The following is a 20,792-nucleotide window of genomic DNA, read 5'->3' on the forward strand; positions in this document are numbered from 1 at the left end:
TATGTAAACCTTCAATTCACTCACTGCTGCACGCATAATAAGTGTTGAAAGAATCTAAGAAACGTTCTCGTGAAATGAAGATCTAAGAAATAATTTTAGAGAACTTAGATAACTAGATGCAGAACATGTATTAAACTTTGAAACGTACAATTAGAATTGTGAAAAGCCAAACCATTGTTCCTTTATGAGAGAGGAAGTGATATTCTTAAATCTAATATATAAGCGCTCTAAACTTCACCATTCTTAGTTTTATGTGTAGGGGGAGAAAGGGATTGTTTGCTTTTTTTTCCCAAAAAATCAAAAAGAAACCGCAGTTCAGACAAAAGAAACAGAAAATTCAAGTCTTCTGCATTCCATGTTTATAAGAGATAAGCTCTATTTTGGGCTAGTCACCGCGTAAACTACATTCCTACCATTCTTCAGTTTCTTTTTCTGAATGTTCTCCCGTAGTTTTCACACGAATTCGCAGTTCTCGGCCTTCCCAGCGAGATACAGTGGAATAATAATTTGTTCCCGAATCTTATTCGTAATGCGGAACCATTTTCGCTTAACGAAACCATTCCGAACATTCATTATTAAACTTAACTTAGCATTAAATTGAATTTAACATTCCGAAAAAAATGCCCAAACAAATTTATAACATAGTGTAGTAATATAATTTATTATTTATAATGCATGCTTTTTTTTCTTTTTTTTTTTACAGGAATGTTGTATAGAGACAAATCTCTGTGGGTACGTTTCAAAATTTGGCGAAAATGAGATTCGGTATTATATTTAAATGAATTTTAAAAGCATATAGCTACTACCTTATCAGGGTGATGCTTCTCGATATATAAAGTAATAATTCCCCGTGCTTTCCGAATCTCTTTTATTTCTCTGGAAGGTTGGTGCTTTGTTTCTTTTATTATTTCTTCCTTTCCCGGGGCACTTTCTTTCTATCATATATAATGCAGTTCCATAAGTTCTTTCGTAGTCCCGGCTATGTTCTACCACCAACTTATTGATGTCATTGTTATCCAATTCTAGCTCCATAATCTTCTCCAGAAACACAATCTCGTTGAATAAGGTTCCACAGGCAGTTGCTCAAATTTCTCAGATTCGCATTAGATAACACTATCCAGCTCAAACCTCTTCCGTGTAGATATAAGGGTTCTATTCAAACAAGAGTTCAATATAAAATGATACAATATATGACGATACTGTGAAGTTCTGCGATACTCGCTCTGCGAAGCATCGCTTTTTAAGCAAGTCACATTTTGTTTTGTTCTCTATGCGAGGTGTTCGTTAAGCAAGGTTTGGCTATACTTCTATTTCTGATATAAATAGGACAATTTTGTTTTTATGATCATGATCCAGAAGTTGTTCTTGAACTGTATTCTACAGTAGTAACAATTCTCTTTTATGTTGCTGATTTATTTCTCCCCGTTGATGTTTTTAATAAAGGAGTAATTTCTTACAAATCTTTGCTTTATAACATGTGACAAACGTTTGATTTGGGTTTTATATCTTGTATTGGGTTTCTGGTTATTGGCACAAAAAACAAACTTGGCTAAACTGCACCATCGTTGCAAATGAACAAGTGTTTATGTGAAGACTGAATTCCAGTGCTATCATTGTATGTAAGGAAGATATAGCTATTTGTAATGAGCAAAATTGATTTAAATCCCTTTTTCTCTAGAGTATATAAAATTCCAAACAAAAAATAAGAAAATTTAAAAAAATGTCTTCATTGTCTAAGAACTGAATGAGAGAACCGACTAAAATAGTTATTAAAATATCTGATTTGTCGCTATTTATTATTCACGATGAGTTTTTAATCCCCAGAAGTTAAATTATTTCTTTAATAAATGATTCGTAAATTCTGCATCAAAAAAGGAAAGAATAGGTGATTTGAAAAAAAAATGTTATAGTAAAAAATCGATTATTAGAGAAATCCAAATAATAAACAATACATTTGACTAATTCAAAAATAAAACATCATATACATGTAAAATATTGCAAAAGTATGTGAAAATATTTAGAATAACGTTCTTTATTCAAGAAATAAAAAGAATTGTAAAATTTACAATAAAATGGAGTTAAATGGGCTCGTTTTTTATTTGTTTTAATTATTATTATTATTTTTATTTTTTTTTTACTTCTCATTGAAGTATCTTCAATCGCAATCAGATCTCTCAAATTTTGTCATCCCCGTCTCTTAATTTACAAAATCAGACTAGTCCATTACTGCATAATTCTTTAGTGAAACCCGCCAATTCTTCAGAGTAAGACGATATACGACGGCTCACAGCCAAAGCCCAGAAAAAAAGAGAGAAAGAATTACAAATTCATTAGTATTGAGCGAGAAGGCGAGACATATTGATGATCTTCTAAAAATATCAAAATACTTTATTCAAAATTCTGATTCCCAGAAACAGGTGAATTTACCAAGCTTATGTGAGAATAGAAAGATTGGGCTTACAGTAAATGAATGCGTTGCTGACGTCAGTGTGAGCATAATATCGATTTCCGCCAATTGACTAGAGGTTAAATAATTGATTCGATGTCAAGATAAGAACTCCTACAGAAGCATAAAATTTTATCTTAGAATAATTTTTAGAGTGAAAGGATGTGACAAGCACCAAAATTTGGATATTTAATTTAAAAAATTGAATACATTTCTATTTCTTTTTTCCTATATGATCACTACAGAAGAAATTAAGAATAATTATATCTTAAAGCTCTAATTTTTTTAATAAACTAGGGCGCACCGCCCCCTGCTTGCTTATGCTCGCCAACCCCCAGGAATTGCTAATGCAGTTCCTCTCGGATCGCTTCGCTCGCTCGCCATCTACTAAACCACTTTAGTCTAGCAACAGATATATTCAGATTTCAATTTATTCCAAAATATGATAAAACAATGAAAGAAATAAAAAAATGTAAATCAAAAAGTACACTCGCAAAAATCACTTGCATCAAAGTTCTTTGTAAACACAAATAACCTTTCATTTAAATAACAATATACAACCACCAAAGAAACAAATTTTTAAAAATTGTGCTTTTCTCGATGAACGGAATGATTGCTCTCAACATAGAATCCAATCTTTCCATCACAGAGAGCAAACAACCTTCATTTCTCTCCATGCGTTTTTCAGTTGCTTCGCTGGTATCAACCTGATCATAACCTGGTTTGTTATGACCACTGTATAAAGGAGGAACCATGTGGTATATCTGACTATGAATCCTATAGCAATATGATCTTATTCCAGGAGGAGGTTTAATTTGAGCTCCCATGGAAGCAAAAGATAAAGCAGAATTATATTCTCCTATATGCTTCCGATAGTTTCTTCCTTCGATTAAATCACAGATCAGCAAGTCTTTCAATATTTCCGGTAGATTCAACAAATGTTCCAAAACAATTTTTTTTTTTTTATCGTGACAACATTTCGTGTATTCGCCACTTGAATTTACTTCTTTTTCTCAGTAAGGGGTCTGGCAAAAAGAACAGAGTCCTGACATAGTCCCACAACTATTCTCCTGTAGTTCGGAAACTTCACTCCGTACACATAAACATTTAACCCTATCTCGTTCATTACACCTGGATCTTCTTGCGAATGATTCTTGAGCATTTTCATTCGACCCGTCTTCTCTTTTTCGCCGATTTCGTTTTAAAATAGATACGGTACGACTTAAACTCATCGTAAAAAATTTAGTCCGTTTTTTGACCATTAATTTTTTGTTTAAAAAATTTTCAAACCGATGCAAGAATAGCATTCATTTGAAATCTTATCAAACCGCGTGTTGATGCTCCCATGCGAGGTCGAAGTGTTGCCAAACGGTGATTAACAAATTCGTTCTGATTTTGCATCCACATAAGCGTTATATATATATATATATATATATATATATATATATATATATATATATATATATATATATATATATATATATCAAAAATATTTCTAATTGAGATAATAGATGATTTTAAAGAAACTGGATACTTGAGGAAAAATTTTACTTGCTATAATAAATAAAGTTTAATAAGCTGCATTAACTTCCTTTTCAATTTTTAGGAAAACTTCATAAATTTAATCAAATATCTCGCAGAAACATCTAAAAACTAATTTAAAATGTAGTATAAATACGAACAAATATTCCTAAAAATTAATTTGAAATTTTGAATGAATATTAATAAAAATACTTTATTACGAACTACCACACTTGTCAGATATATACTTTTGGGATTGGAATGTGCACCTCGAAAGTTTTATTTAAATTATAACTTTAAGTTATTGAAAATCAAGCGGAATCTTGTTTCCGCGATATTTTCTAAAACTAATACAGCACAAAAGAAATTAACATCATCTTAAAATTCCCAAAACTATGTTTCCAATTATATCTATTATCTGAAGAATAATTAGTATTCTTCTACTTTTAATTAATTCGTTAAAAATATTTTAAGCATATTTTCCAACAATACCTTACATATAATATTTATAAAAAAAACCTTTGACTACTTTATGCGAGCATTAGTTAGCTAAAACTATTAAGATAGAAGCTATCAAGGTTTTAAAAAATCCTCTAGGTAAACTGGGAGGCAAAGATAGATATACTTTTCATCTAGGTTAAAGAAAATCAAATTCACAAAAACACTGAAATAACAAGATTATTTAAAAAAATATATAAAATACTAAAAAAACAAGCAGCTTTTGGAATTTTTTTAGCTGATCGATTTTATATAATGTTGACATTAAATACTACTATTATTTATTTTATTTTATTTTATTAGTTTTATTCATCTTTTAATCTTTATTTCAAACGCATTTAAACAATTTCAAGCTATGAAAATGAAAGAAATGTAAAAGTTTTATTACATTTTTTTTTTTCAAAACTGCTAACATAAGTTTTTAATTTTAGAAACAGTCAAAATTTGGGCTTTAAAATCACTTTTTAGCCCCTAACTTTTAAGCTATTGCAAATATTGAAAAACTTTAAAAACTAAAGTTGTACGTCTTAATGAGGTGCTAATTTGGCTACTTAAATTTGCTTTACAATCTTAAATATTAAGGAAGTTATTGCGAATTGAAAATTTCCACACCCACCCACCTTGCCACGCTGTTTGAGCTAGATATCAGAAAAAATTCTCTCTCTCTCTCTCTGTATGTGTGTGTGTGTGTGTGTGTGTGTGTGTGTGTGTGTGTGTGTGTGTGTGTGTGTGTGTGTGTGTGTGTGTGTGTGAATACAAATGAAGCATATCTTCTAAAAAAATAAATGAAAGAAAAACTTTTATGTGACCTTTTAAAATATGTAAATAATTAATCCAACAATTCCGCATTATTTCACACAAACAGGGTTTATATGTACAGGAAATACATTCTAGTCAGGACAAGTAACTAATTTCTAAACCATTCATAATAGGTAATGCAGGTGTTTATAAAAATAATGGAAACACCTTAGATTTATAAAGAATTCTTTAATATTATGGTGTAGGGCAGCCTTTGACATGTAATACAGCTTGGATTCGTCTAGGAATCGATTCATACAAGTATTGAATAGTGTTTAGAGGAATATTGTACCATTCTTTCTGGAGATATTGTGAAAGTTCTGGGTGAGATGCTGGTGGAGGATATCGATTCCGTATTGAGCGCTCTAAAATAGACCATAACGGTTCAATTATATTGAGGTCGGGTGACTGTGCAGGCCAAGGCAGATGTTTAACTTCATGCTCGTGTTCATCAAACCATGAATAGACAAGTCTCGCTGCATGGATAGATGCATTATCGTCCTGAAAAATTCCTGCAGAAAACCACGACATGGCTGCTCATATCATGCCAGATTCACCTCCATGCTTGACAATTGGAAGGAGACAATCAAGATCATAGGCTTATGCAGGTGTCCTCCAAAATGTGAACCCTTACTTTTGTAGGTAAAAGTGCGAAACACGATTCGTCAGACCATATTATTTCCTTCCACTTATCAATCGATCAGGTTTTGTAAGTGTGACACCACTATAGACGCCTTTTACCATTAACATCTGTGACAAATGTCTTGGGAATTGCCGCTCTACCATAAATTTTTTGTTTATGAAGATGCCTTCTAACTATAACCACTGACACTGGAGAATCCTGATGGGTATTGAGCTCTGCGGTCACTTTTGCTGCAGTTGTTCGCTTTTTAGACATTACAATCCACTTCAATACCCGTCCGTCTCTTTCACTGAGCTTCTCTTTCCACCCACTGTTTTGCTTTTCCGAGCTTGCCTTGTGCTGTGTCTATGCTGTCAAGCTACTGTTGAGATTTAATTTGTTTTCATTAAATGGTGGATGTCACATTGAATATGCTTTGTAACATGTTTCATAAACGACTAAAATCGTTTTAAACCTATGTCTTCATGTCCTATTTTATTTAACAATATTGCATACAGCGCCCTTCCTCCCTTAGTAGTGTGTTTTTTACGGGTTTTTTTTTTTTTTTTTTTTTTGCAGAAAATAAAGTATATTTTTAAAAATAAATACATAAAGTAGCACACTTTTAAATTTAAAGGCCATTATTTAATGTTTAAAATGTAACAACTATTTCTTTAAATGTTCTATAAACTTTTTTTTTATTTGTGAAGGGTTTGGGGGTTATAAATCTGGATTGTAATTTCCATATCGAAGGGTTTTTTTTCATAAAATTTCCAGGGTATTAATTTCCATTCTTCTTCTACTACTTTCCAAAGCCAATCAGCCGTGATAAATTTGAACTTAGAATGTGCAGTTTTGAAAAGATAGCACAATAGTCCATAGATGAAACTTCAGGAGACTTAAAAGAATACACAATACCTGTGTAAGTTTTCATTTTTTCAAAAAATGCAGTGGTCTTTTCGAAGTAAGACTTGTAACTTTGTCTTGATAAAATTTAATTCTTTGAAAATCATTGGGATAAAGAAATAAAATTTCTTCTGTAATTTTTTTCTTTTTATCGTTTGCGATAGTAACCAGTAAAGGCTCCTCCGATCCGCCTAGTTAAATTCTTATTAAATTTGAATGACCGATCTTCAAAGACAGCATTGGTGAGAACTAAGGTTGAGTCCTAAGGGCCATCTACGTCCATGATACAACTCTTCTCGTGGAAATCACGTCCCGTCATCGGAAGGAGATAGCCGACTCCACATCATATCCTGTGCCCATTTAGGTGGAGAGAACCAACTACCATACCGGAAGCTTCTCATCTTCATATGAGGTGCCCCCTGGTGGGAGTTCGTTTTCGATAGTAAATATAACTATTTGCTATCGAACTGTTAGAACTAAACGATAATAGAAATGTCATCATTTAGATAAATCTATACTTCATCAAGGGTCACATGTGTGTGTGTGTGTGTGTGTGTGTGTGTGTGTGTGTGTGTGTGTGTGTGTGTGTGTGTGTGTGTGTGTGTGTGTGTGTGTGTGTGTGTGTGTGTGTGTGTGTGTGTGTGTGTGTGTGTGTTTAATAGTTTTCATACAGGTTTTAGCAAACGGTTTTACGTTCAACAACATATCTCAGTAAAAACTGGTGAACATTATATTTTTAGGTGATTTTTATATGTAAATATTCACTAATTATTTTTATTTTTACTTTTTTCTACAAATGTATTTAAAGACTCTGCAATTGATTTTTACGCCGGCATATTCGCTTTTCTTGCTAGCGATTTCTTTTTAGAAATATTTGAAACATTATATACCACTTTCGAGTACTCGTTCAGAATCAGCTTTCCATGTAGAAGTCATGATTAACGGTTCTTCCATTCTCTATATGCTGCTTATTTTGCACTTAGAAATTTTAATACCATGCATTTCATAACATTTTTTTAAATTATGGAATATAAATATTCTTGTCGGAAAGCTCAAAAACATATCCTTAGATTCATAACTCGATTTACAAGCCACATTTTTAAAGAAGAATTAATTGAAAGATAACAGACGATATTTCACAGTTTATAATAAACTGTTTCTGGAAATGTTATTATTTTTGCTTCTCCTTTTTTTTATTTATTTTTTAATTCTTGATTGAAATCTCTCTAAAAAGGCGTAAATACCCTGTGCAACTCAAACTATTTTAGAAGCCTTATACCGTTTTGTAAATTAAGCTGTGCATTTTCCTAATTTTTTATCAATTATTTTAAGCATCCGCTAAGATTCCAGGAAAAAAAATAATATTTAAAACGGCTGCTATTTTAAAAATGTTCATCATTTTTGATTCTGAAAAGTGTAAGATTTAGACATTTCGTGGCTCTAAACAGTGCACGTCATGAAATCCCCCCACCCCCGCTCTTTAATAAACTATCAACTTATTTCATGTTTCAGTATTGTAATTCTCTACAAATAATTACTCATTTCTTTCTGGTGAACACCATTTTATTTTCGGACACATTTTTTGTGCCTCTTCAGGTAGATTGTTATAGATTAGGACACCACTCACAATTGGATGCCACGTCTAAGACACCAGCACAATTAAAAGCAAAATCTGGAGACACTCTTTCTTTGGGCAAATTGCCCATGATTTGAGTAAGCGCAATTGGTTGGGTTTTGAAACAAATGATACATTGATGAACGATTTTTTTTTTTTTTTTTTTTTTTTTTTGCAGCTATTACGTCCATTTAGCGGCCAAATTTTTCTCTAACAAGATTCTAACAAAGAAGAAGCAACAACATGTAAATATTTATTATGAAAAATGTTCTATTATAATTAGAGTTAATCTATGGCCTTTTGGCAAAATTATTTGATGCTTTTTATTAAAACTAAAATTACTATTACCCAACCGTCCTCCTACTCTTAACAATCCTTTAGAATCCAAGAAAGGATTCAAAGTTTTTAATTTACTACCATGTGGCACACAGTGGTGTTTTTGGAGACTACTTATGTCTTTAGCAAACTCTTGAATTTAGAAATGTCTCTGCATAGTTCAACTCCTCAGCATTCAGTGGACCTGTGGTCTTCACTGCTCCTTTTAGGTTCTTGACAAACCTAAAAACATAACTTAAAACACGAACAATTTTATTATAATTATTACTTATATCTAATATACACTGTAAAAAACTAGAATTATTACAAATGGAAAGATTAATCATAGGATCATTATTCAGTTCAGAGTTCTTTGCAGTTGTTTTCACCTCAAGAAGATATTCACCATCTGCGACACCAGGATCGTCATTGAAGTTTGGCCAGCTACTAGATGAAAGAAAAGACGGTCCATTCCACCAAATGTCCAACTGTTGGATCTTTGAAGGGAAAACTCCTCGTGATATCAAGTCCGCAGGATTCTCAGCAATATTTACATAATACCATTGGAAGTTCTTAGTATATTCTTGAATCCTAGTGACTCGATTAGCAACAAAAGTTTTCAACGATGAAGGTGGAGTTTTGATCCGAGCAACTCTCTAACGTTCGAAATTTTCGTTTTTACGATGCAGTTAATAACAGATGATGATTGATTTAGTCCAGAAACCACGATGTTTCGTTTTTCTTTTTTCAAATTCAGTTTATCGGCTAACCGTTTTGAAATGAAATGACTCATACTACAGACATCCAGTAACGCACGTGCACTCATAAACATTCCTACATTATTTTGAATCATCACATTTGCAGTACTTAATAAAACCATTTTGTTTAGATTTAAGTTGGTAGCAGTGAATGAATGCGTACTGTTCGCAGGTGACTCATTCGTCAGTTGTGAAAAATTATGACTAGGATTTTCAATTCGCGGAACGAATACATTTGACCTTGGATTTAAACCCGCGTTAGCATTTTGCGAACGAGTTTCAGTTTCGCTTTGAGTATTTCCCAAGTGCTATGTTGTTTTTTGCAAATGGAACAGTTGGATTTTGAATAACAGTTAGCAATTTTATGGTGATTTAAACAATTAAAACATAATTGCTCATTTTTAACGACCTCTATTCTCTCATTAACAAACATATTTTTGAAAACAGGACATACATTCAGGGAATGATTTTCATTAGATTTACAAATTACACATTTCGGAGTTTTAACTTCCGATACAAATGCTTTTTGTGGACTGTATTCTTTACGATATTTTTGAGAATGGTTTACAACCTGCGGTCGTGAAAACACATTACTATCGTTTTTAAATTTTGACGATACATAAATATCGCAAAGTCTGGCCAAATCTGGTGGCACATACCAAGATTCTCCTTGTTTCACGCCAGTATGAATTTGTAGTTCACGATCTAATGAATCAAATATTTTTTCTTAAACCATGAGTTCACAAACTCCCTTGAAATCATTTACCTTTCTTAACTGACAATAATAATCAAATGGTGCACTAAGTCGCGATGTAAACTGGATGTAACTTTCGTTTGGACGTTTTTTCGCTTTACGGAAATTATTTAAAACTTCTTGTGGGGTGGATTGAAATTCTTTTAACACTAATTCCTTTAATTTTTCATACATACACAATTCATCTTCATTTAAATATATCATTAAATTTCTAACTTTTTCGCCTAAGATATTTAATAGGATCTCTGACTTGAATTGTTCTGGCACATTTTTGGTTTTGAAAGCTCTTTCAAGCGATTGGAAAAATAAATTATACGACTTTGCTCGTGTAGGAACTGGTATAGTTAAAGTTTTGACACTTTTTATCAAACTTTCTAAACTAAAATTTGAATCGGAATCGCTATTTGTCGCATTAACCTTTTGTGTTACATCTTTTTGTAAATTCGCAAGCTCAAGTTGTTTTTCTAATTGCGCGCGTTTAAGTTTTTCCAATTCTAGTTTATGTGCTTCATTTTTCTCGTAATCTTTTTTCTTTTCAATTATTGACTCAACCACAGTTTTTACGAATTCATAATTATCTTTATAGATCTCGCTCTTTTCAATTAAATCTTTAATAGTAACTACTTTGGCACCCGAAGGAATATCAATTTCTAGTTCCTCGGCAACTTCAACTAATTCACTCTTTTTAAGTTTTGAAAGCATTTTGAAAAGAGAACTCTGAATATATGCAACTCATAAAAACGAAACTAATACACAAATTTAGAAAACAAAAGTGTACTCACAGTTACCCTGAAACCAAAACGGACGCAATTATCCAATCATCGGATAATTCAATCATAGGAATTTACACTTTATATCCATTGGAGATCACTCTAAACGATTCAGAAATCACTGAGAGCAATATCAAGTAAACATACGCTGCAAACCAGAAACACTTGCCGACTTCTTCTCAAAACTCTCGATGGTTCAATACTGCGTAGTCGACGGACCACTTAATGTAATTCTCTACAAATAATTACTCATTTCTTTCTGGTGAACACCATTTTATTTTCGGACACATTTTTTGTGCCTCTTCTGGTAGACTGTTATAGATTAGGACACCACTCACAATTGGATGGTTGTAACAAGTATATTCTTAACTTAGTCAACAGATATATTTTAGGTTGTTTTTTTTTAATCTTATATTAATCCTGTTGTGTTCCCCAAAAATATATATTTTATTTATTTTTAATATATATCACATAAAAAACTGCTAAAGTAACAAATTACTTCAAAAAATTAACGATAAATATTAAATAATAATTTATATTGATACAAATAAAAATATTTAATTATTACTATAGAAGATATAAAAAATAATAAATAATATAAATTAAATTATATTTGAACTTTAAAATATAATATTAATTTTTTTACAGGATCTGTAAGTGAAATTTAACATAACCATTTAATTTACTAATTAATATTTCAATATATTATAAATAAATAAATAATTATAGTGTTCCATTCGACGGGCCTATAAAACAACAAAAATTTTAATCACATCATCGAATTCAACAATGTGAGCCAGTTCAAATGTAGAAACAAAGCATGCTCCACAATCTGTTGAAAAGTTTCTCAGATAATTTTTTATTCCTTTAAAGATACTATAAGATCTTTCTTCAAATACATTAGTAGTTGAGAAAAAGAATAATTGTTTTCAAGAATAAGTTTAAAGAATTTACAAGAAACATAGCTTTTTCTTCTACTTCAAGTACATGAGTAAATTAAATTATATTTGAACTTCAAAATATAATATTAATTTTTTTACAGGATCTGTAAGTGAAATTTAACATAACCATTTAATTTACTAATTAATATTTCAATATATTATAAATAAATAAATTCTTCTCTAAGCTTTTTCGAAAAGACATTTTGATAGATTCTTACAAATAAGTGACTTTTTTTTTTTCGAATTAAATCATTAAATCATCTTCCATGTTTCGTAGCTGATAAAAAAAAAAATCTGAGATTTGCAAAATCAAAATCAGAATGGTCTGTTTCTTTCGTATACATTTCATGTATTCCATAATCAATTTAAATTATTTTTAACGTAATGCTGAATTAATTAAAACTAAGAAATTAATCAAAACTCAATTTTTTCGGCATTCCGGAATGATACTTTTACTTTTCTTTCTTCTTCTTCTTCTTCTTTTTTTTTTTTTTTTTTTTTGTGCGCATCACTAACATTTGTAATTTGTTTTCTTTTTTTTTTCCGTATTATCATTTAATAAGACTAATAACGTATTGCATGATTCAGCAGTGGAAATTATTTGCAAAATTGGCCTTAATCTGCAATAAAACTAAAACCATTACGTCATCTATTAATCGCGACAGCAAACAGCGCGTGATAGGCAAAAGTTTGTTGTTTTGATTACAGCAGACGCTTGCTTTGATTATAGCATACTTTTATGCTTGAGAAAAATCATGGCGCCGTCTGCCTTGGTTTAAAGAGCAGTTAGGCTGGCTCATGAATATGCGTCATCCACATTTATCCACAATATATATCATACTTTCATATTTTTTTTTAAATCTTAATAATTGAATGAATTTAATAAAACAAACTGGAATCTCATCATGTATAATTTAAATAATCCTAAATTTTTAATTCATAGAATTTGTAATATTTTACGAATTTATTTATTTGACAACTAATAATTTTTTTAATTAATCTGCCAGCATCCTAGACCTTGTCTTCCTTATCGAGAATCCGCCATTGATTCTGAAATTAAACCTTAGTTGCGTGGGCAAAACTTCAAAGCTTTTATTAAAAGCAAACCATACTGAAACTTCTTGCGAGTCTCTACTGTTATATAATATAATTGTGTATCTATACTAATCACGATTCTATAAAAACGAGCCATTTTAGATTACTTCATCGACTGTCTTAAAGAAGCCAATCATCTCACAGGGTTTCTCTAGAGTGATTAGCCTAGAGTATAAAAATGTCGATTGTTCTGAAATTGTAATATTCAAACTTTAATAAATCGGTCAAATTTGAATGCCGAAAATAGAAACGTTTATTTATTTATTTAAAAATCGAAGTGTCGAGAATATTTTGCAGAATATGATTCCTCAGGACCAAAGGACTGTCTAAACTTCAAAATTTTTGAAGTATATTTATAAATCGAAAAAAATAAAATATTATTATTGACATCATTTAAATCCTTTTGGAAATAAAACTAAAATGCGAATTTTACGATAAATCCATGAAATTTTTTTAATAAATCTTTGAAATATTATAAATTATTGAAAATTATTCTGCAATGCACATAAGACTTCAATGCCAAACGACTCTGGTTTCAGTTCTTATATATATATATATATATATATATATATATATATATATATATATATATATATATATATATATATATATATATATATATATATTAAATTACATGCTTAGCTTCAGTAAAAAATGTTTTCATGTTAATTGCAGTTTCGTCATTTCCACTTTAATTTAAAATTGAATTTTACGGGCGCTGATAGAAAATTAGAGAGAGAGATACGTAATACAATAAACAGAACGCATCAAGGCCTGCATAATAATAGAATTGAATTATAGGACTATAAAAATTTGAAGCTTTAAATTATTTTCCTGAGAAACCTATTATGAGAGCAAATTACATAAAATATTTAATTGAACATTTTATCGACCATTGTTACTGGCGAACTGGCTATTCGCCAAAGGCGGCTAGTATATAATAATAATATAATAATAAACTTCTTGTGTGTATAATACTAATATAAAGACAATTATAGGATATTGTGAGTTCGGTAAGAAATAACCATATAATCTATAACTTTTTCAAAAAATATCAAATAGAAGAGTTTAAAAAAGAAAAGCATAATATTTAAAAAGTTTGGAATATGCAAATTTTGTCTATGATATGGAAAACTACGCGTTTTAAATAAAGTTTGTAAAGCGACTTATAACATTCTTTCTGTAGCAGTAAATTAAAAACGACTGACTCATTTTCAATGTTTTGTAGCAGTGAATATGATATCTCAGCAACATGACTTCGCTAAATCGATAACCTGGAGAGCCATTAGTCATTTAAAAATGAGAGAAATGCAATCCGTTGTAGTAGAAACATTAGGAATTTCTGAAAATGTTATTTCTAAATTATGTAATCGGTTTTTGAAAATTGCAAATATTCATTGAAGATCGGAACAAGATCATACACCTGTAACAACAGAAAATGACACTAAAAATCAAAAGAAGCCGCATTATGAATGCGATTTTATTGCAACAACACCTTCAGAGGACTACTAGTACCAGAATTTCGAATCAGACTGTTCGAACCCCAAAGTGTGTTTATAAGCTCACTGAAATATTGTCTGTGTTTCTTTGACAGGGGACCATTGTGCTGCTTGCAGAAGTATGCACAAGAGCATATCAGATGAGGACAAGATGAATAGAGCAACAAGTTCTTCATAAACAAGTCCCACTTCAGTATATTACCTGACAATAGGTGGATTCTCATCTAAGGAGAACCTGGTATTCGGAATAATGCTGCATTGTAAATGAAAGTTTCTAATTTGGAGGGAGCGGAATGATGGTCTAGACCTGTATTTCTATCAATGACCGCAACAACTTATCAAAAATGAAGCTCTAACAGTTCAGTGATGTAGAAATGAAATCAGATTTATTGTGGTCATTTACGCTGAAGCAAACGGGGATAAATTCATTGTCATAGATGATGACGCTAAGCCACATCGTTCTCAGCAGAAAACCATTTCCTTTTTTACGAAAAATTCTTTCGAAGGGATTGGACAACATATTCTTCAGATACGAGCCGAATGGAACATTTTTGGGGAACTTTATGAAGCAAGGTTACTAGTCGCTCATCATCCGCAGAAACAATTCAGCAGCTGGAGAGCTCTCTTCTCTGGAAGGGAATATCCCAGTCCCTCATTAATAACATTATTGATTCCATGCTTCATAGATGTGCGAGAGTGCTTTCGTTCCGAGAAAAACATACTCCTAATTGAAACGCTATTATTCAAGAAATAGAATTTTTTTTTTTATTGTTTGTTACTATAAAAGACACGAATCATGCACCTGATGACATGCATGATCCACTAGTCATTCATAGGCATGGCGAATATTTTATGAACGTTATTATGAAGTCAATCAATGACAAAAAAACACAAATACCACTGATCAATACTTTTCAAAGAGAGATATGATTAAAATCCTTGATATGATCTTACTAGTGATATTTCGATTACAGGTCCTGGATTACGATAGAAAGTAACAATCGATACAATCTGTCCAATTAAAGCTAAAGAACAAGAATTCAGTCATGCACAGGGAAAGTCCTGAAGCACGTTTCAGGAAAATAAACACCACCACCAATTGTTATTGAGGAGACATACTGGTCACAAGCAGAGAGTTTCTCATTTCACAAAGAGCCCCGTGCGCGTCTTGAGTTGAGCGCATTTTATTCTCTTTCTCGTCCTTTATGGTAAGGACTTAAAGCAACGGGCCATCTGAACGGAGATTTAAAACGAAGCTCTCCTGAAACCATGCCTGATGATGATGACTATTGCTGGAAGCAGCAAATTGCTTATCTCGTTGTGCGTAAACCAGATTTCTTTCACACTCAAGCTTCCACAGTAAAATATTTATCTATTTTTTAAAGTGAGTCCTGTAGACATTCAATGTTGCAAATAAATTCTATAAATTATATTCCTTAAATGGATATAAAGACATAATTATTATCATATACTTAAAATTTTCCATGACTGAAACTATTTGATATTCACGTAATTAAAATGTGAAGAATTCTGCTGCTGCCAAAGAATGACTAGTTTTTTTAAACAGATGTATGACTTACTTTCAAGTCCTTTCAAAAGTAAAAGTGATATTTTAAATAAAATGCCGTTGATTTAATTTGAAAATGGATTGAATTTTTTATTGATAGAAAACATTACAACATTAAATTATGATTTATATAAGGGTAGCATTCTGCTATAAAATGATACTCACAATTTTAATCATAAAAGAGATAATGGTTCTAACGCCATTTAGTCTAGTTTATGTATAGCCGTGTTCGTGAAACGAGGACGTGGCAAAGAAAAAAACTATGCAGTGGTATTGACAAGTTGGCAAATGAATTTCGGCTTCAAATAAATAGACGATTGCATTTGCTGAAAAGTATGAAACGGAGAGCGCGGGTTCAGTGAGACTAAAAGGGATCCAATAAATATTGACTAGATAAATATCTTTTTCCTGCTTTCAGTAATGATACAATTTAAATCGAGTATTATGCAAAAGCGGAATGCAATCTGACTAGCTAGCTACACTTTGATTCAAGACCATATCCTTACTTATCAAATTAAATTCTTCTGATATCGTGTAATTCTTACGTAACAAACCACATTTCAGCCACCAGAGGCAGATTATAGCATCTTTTACCAAGCAAATTCATATAAGACCAACTATCGCGCGCAGCAGAAGGTCACGCCTACTTCGGGAAGATCACGTGACCGCAATGACAGTAATGGCAAATAGTTGCCCCGATGGATATAACCATTTGCCCTTGTCCCATTGGAGGGTCACGTGAGGTTCTTGAGGCAGGCGTAACTTTCTATTGCGCTCAATAGTTGGTTGACGTTAATCAGCGTCATGTGAACGCTGCTTTAGTCAAAGTGAATTAGTAGCTCATGAAATAAAAGTCTGCTTTTTGCTTCTACAAACGAAAAAGTTGCCTTCCTGGATGAGTTTTGGGAAAAATTGGTCCATATTTATGTATTGTTATGACTCGGCACTCTACTTTTGTTTTAAAATCAATTTATTATTGCATAACACAAGACAGAAAATTTGATGAAGTTATTCACATATGTAGTTGATAGAAATTGATCCAAGTATTTACAGATGTAGTAGACTGAACTTAATCAAATGATCCATACATCATATATCCAACATAAAATTCCCTTTCTTAAAACAAACACGAAATAACTCAGTGTTAAGATTCCAAATTGGAATAAGATACAAAACTAACGGCCGTATTCACCAACCGTAGTAAAACATCAGCTGATGATTAAACGCTGCGATCTTTGGCTTTTTTTTTTTTTTTTTTTTTTTTTTTTTTTGCGATTAATGAGTAGGATACGGTTATTATGCAAGCACCTGAACACATAATGTGCACCATGAATACCTTTTTTTTTCGTCCGATTGAAACCAAAATTTAGCACAGAATTACAACTATAATCACAAAAACACATAACAAGTTTCATATATTTCATTTATCGCATTTTTATGCTTCTGAAAATGTAAACTGAACAGAAAGAAAATTTTAGACGGATTTCGTGCAAAATTTGTCACGTATCTACACTTTATAAAACAATTCTGTGTACCAAATTTTATATAATTAGCCCTCTTTGTTCTATAGCTATCATGTTCACTTATATTAGGACAGCCGGATAAACAGATTCGTTATTTTTCGTGTATTACTCATTTTTATTAAGGGGGGGGGGAACAAATTTCGATTAATTTTTAATCAACTAAAATTCTGTAAAATATTCTAAAAACTCTTTTTAATGAGCAATAGCTGCCTAAGAAAATCCGTGAGGGTGAATTTAATTCCTATAAGTCCAATGGTCTACATAGGTTATAGAAAACGCATTCAATGTACAATTACATTCCAGAAAAGAGGAACAAGCGTAATTTCCTTAATTTTTGCAACTGGACATTTACTTCCAACTGCAAAGTTTAATCAAATAAGGTACCAAAATATATGAAAATACTTTGGCTTCTGTAGAAGGGAAATATAAAACAATTACAAAAATTAAATTTTTATACGGCTTTCATAGTGAAAAGTTATCAATGAATAAAATGTTTTTCTTATACTTATTTATAACACAAAGTTTTATGCTTCTATTTATGAAATTAGATAAGATTTTAAAAGTCAATTTTACCATATCTCTGCTGTTTGAGCGAAATTTTCGTTCTAATTTTCAGCGATAATATATATGCTACGGCCAAAGCCCGAAATACGGCCAGTTCGCGAATTGGCCGGCCAATTCGCGAACTGGCCAAGAGGTTTGGCCAAAGTCCGAAATACTTGCAATTAATGTTGTATTTTCGACTTTGGCTGGCCATTTCGCGAAGTGGCCGGGAATCCTTGGCCAAAGCCCGATGTGATAATCTATACTTATAAATAAAGCTCAATGTATGTTTGTGTGTGTGCGCGCGCGCGCGTGTGTGTGTGTGTTGGCGCTCTACAGTCCAAACCGTTTGACAAACAGTTATCAAATTTGTCATATATATACCTTGGAGGTCGAAAATATGCACCGTGGAGCGATTTTTTAAAATTTTTAATTAGAATTTTAATTAAAAATTAAGCGTAATTTCGGCGTTTTGTCGCTATAACCAGAAAATATTACAGCACAAAATCGATTTTTGCATCAAATTAAAGCTTTTTTTAATTAAAGCTTAAAATTTAATTTATAAATTATGCTTAGATTAAATTATGCTAAAATTTAATCTGCACAAGCATGTCAAATCTAAAAAAAAAAAAAAAAAAATAGCTTTTAACAACGTGTTTCCAGCACATTGATAAAAGTTTAAATTAAAAAATAAATCAACTATTATTGCAAATTCAATAAACAAAATTGTAATTTTCGGCAGGTGTCTGTATAAAATGAAAAAAAATAATAAAATAAGATATTTTCTGAAAAGTAAAAGGAGGAAAAGTTTTCTATGAGCTTTGACAATACCTATATTATTAATTTAATAAAACAATTTAATTTAAGGTAAACATAGTTTAATATACTTAGGATAATCATTCTAATCAGCTACCATCAGCTAATTTGGGTCATACATTTGTTAACAAAATGGTCTAAATTAACTAAATAATTATATTTAATATAACTTTAGTCAATAAATGCTCCGATGAATCAGGAATTTTAAATTTTTACATAGGTCCTCTACCCTTTGAATCATATTTAACAAAATATTCTTGAGACACCAATATTTTTAATAAAAATTGTTGAACTCCAACCAACTAAATCAATCACTAAAGCTGACTGATTTATGAAATTTCAATATCACTCTTCTATAAAAACTGGCGATTTTAGACCACTTCACCGAGTGTCTCAATGAAGATACGCTAATCCTCTGCAGGGTTTCTCGACATTGAAATTGAAAACTGAATACTCAATTTGCCTTTGTATTCATACACGATACGCAACGCCTTTGCTCAAGATATAATGTTTTCATTTTGAAGGGTACAAATCTAATCTTCACGCTATCACGTTGTTAAAGTATATACGTTCACTGAATAATTTCTATTATGGCTTTAATATGAAAACAGAATAACACGAGATCATATTTTTATATATTACAAGCTTATTTTTAACTCAGAGGTGTCACTTATATTTGAACTCGTTTCTGAAACAATTGTACTTAAAAAAAAAAAAAAAAAAAAACAGTACACAGAAGTACTCATTTTTAAATACTTCATTTTTAACAGGGTGTAAAACAATGTGCTCTTGATTCCTTTCTTTCTACTTTGGCCGATCGTCCCCAGCCATTTCGCGAATTGGCCGGCCAAAGCCCGAAATCAAGAAAAGATCGGACATTGGCCGGTAAGTTTACAGCAACGTTGGCCAGATCGCGAATTGGCCGGCCAATTCGCGATCTGGCCGATTTCGGGCTTTAGCCGTAACATATACATATAACGAGAGATTATCAAAAGGGCAGAATCAGAAAATATTAAAAGTTTATTAACTTTCATTAAATTTTAGAAATTTCTCAAATAAACATTAATTTAAGTGTCTGAAAACTTCAAAATGAACTCTTCGACACCTATACAAAGTTGCATTCTTTTAACAATATTTGCTCATATGCGATTGAGTTCATCACTTGTGATATATAAATAGGCATTTTGTATTTTCGACAAAGATCTGCAGAACATATATTGTCAAAGTCAATTCATCCTTTATTTCAGACATAATGACAATCAAAATTGAACGTATCGATCACCATTCAAAATAATGTTGTATTAATAAGAAAAGCGTAAGAGAAACAATTTATTAACTGACACTTTTACTCTATATGGGTAGTATAAAAATCTTATTTTTCAAAAACTTTTTATTGTCCCTGTCCACAGAAGTCAAAGTGTTTTCTTACAATTGATTGCCTTATTAAATTAAACCTTGTAATTGGAAATTTATGCCAGTATTTGAGAAAATAAAAATTTATTCCACTTTTATGGGACAACATGGATATTACAATTTACAGAAAATATGTTAACCTAAAACTGCATCAAGGTTACATTAATTTTAAAATTTTTATCTTTCAATTGGAGTTTTATTAACATCACAAATAATTCTTAAATTTGAATTAATACAAAATATGAGAAAAATTATAATTACTTAAAAATAATTTATTTTCCTAAATAATTTGATTTATAGATATACTTTTAGGCATTGATTAAATTGGCATAGTAAAATATTTCTTAATTACTGATTAATAAAATGTCTGAAATTTTAGATTATGAACTACA

Source organism: Argiope bruennichi, chromosome 5, assembly GCF_947563725.1.
Source record: "Argiope bruennichi chromosome 5, qqArgBrue1.1, whole genome shotgun sequence".
Classification (NCBI taxonomy): Eukaryota; Metazoa; Arthropoda; class Arachnida; order Araneae; family Araneidae; genus Argiope; species Argiope bruennichi.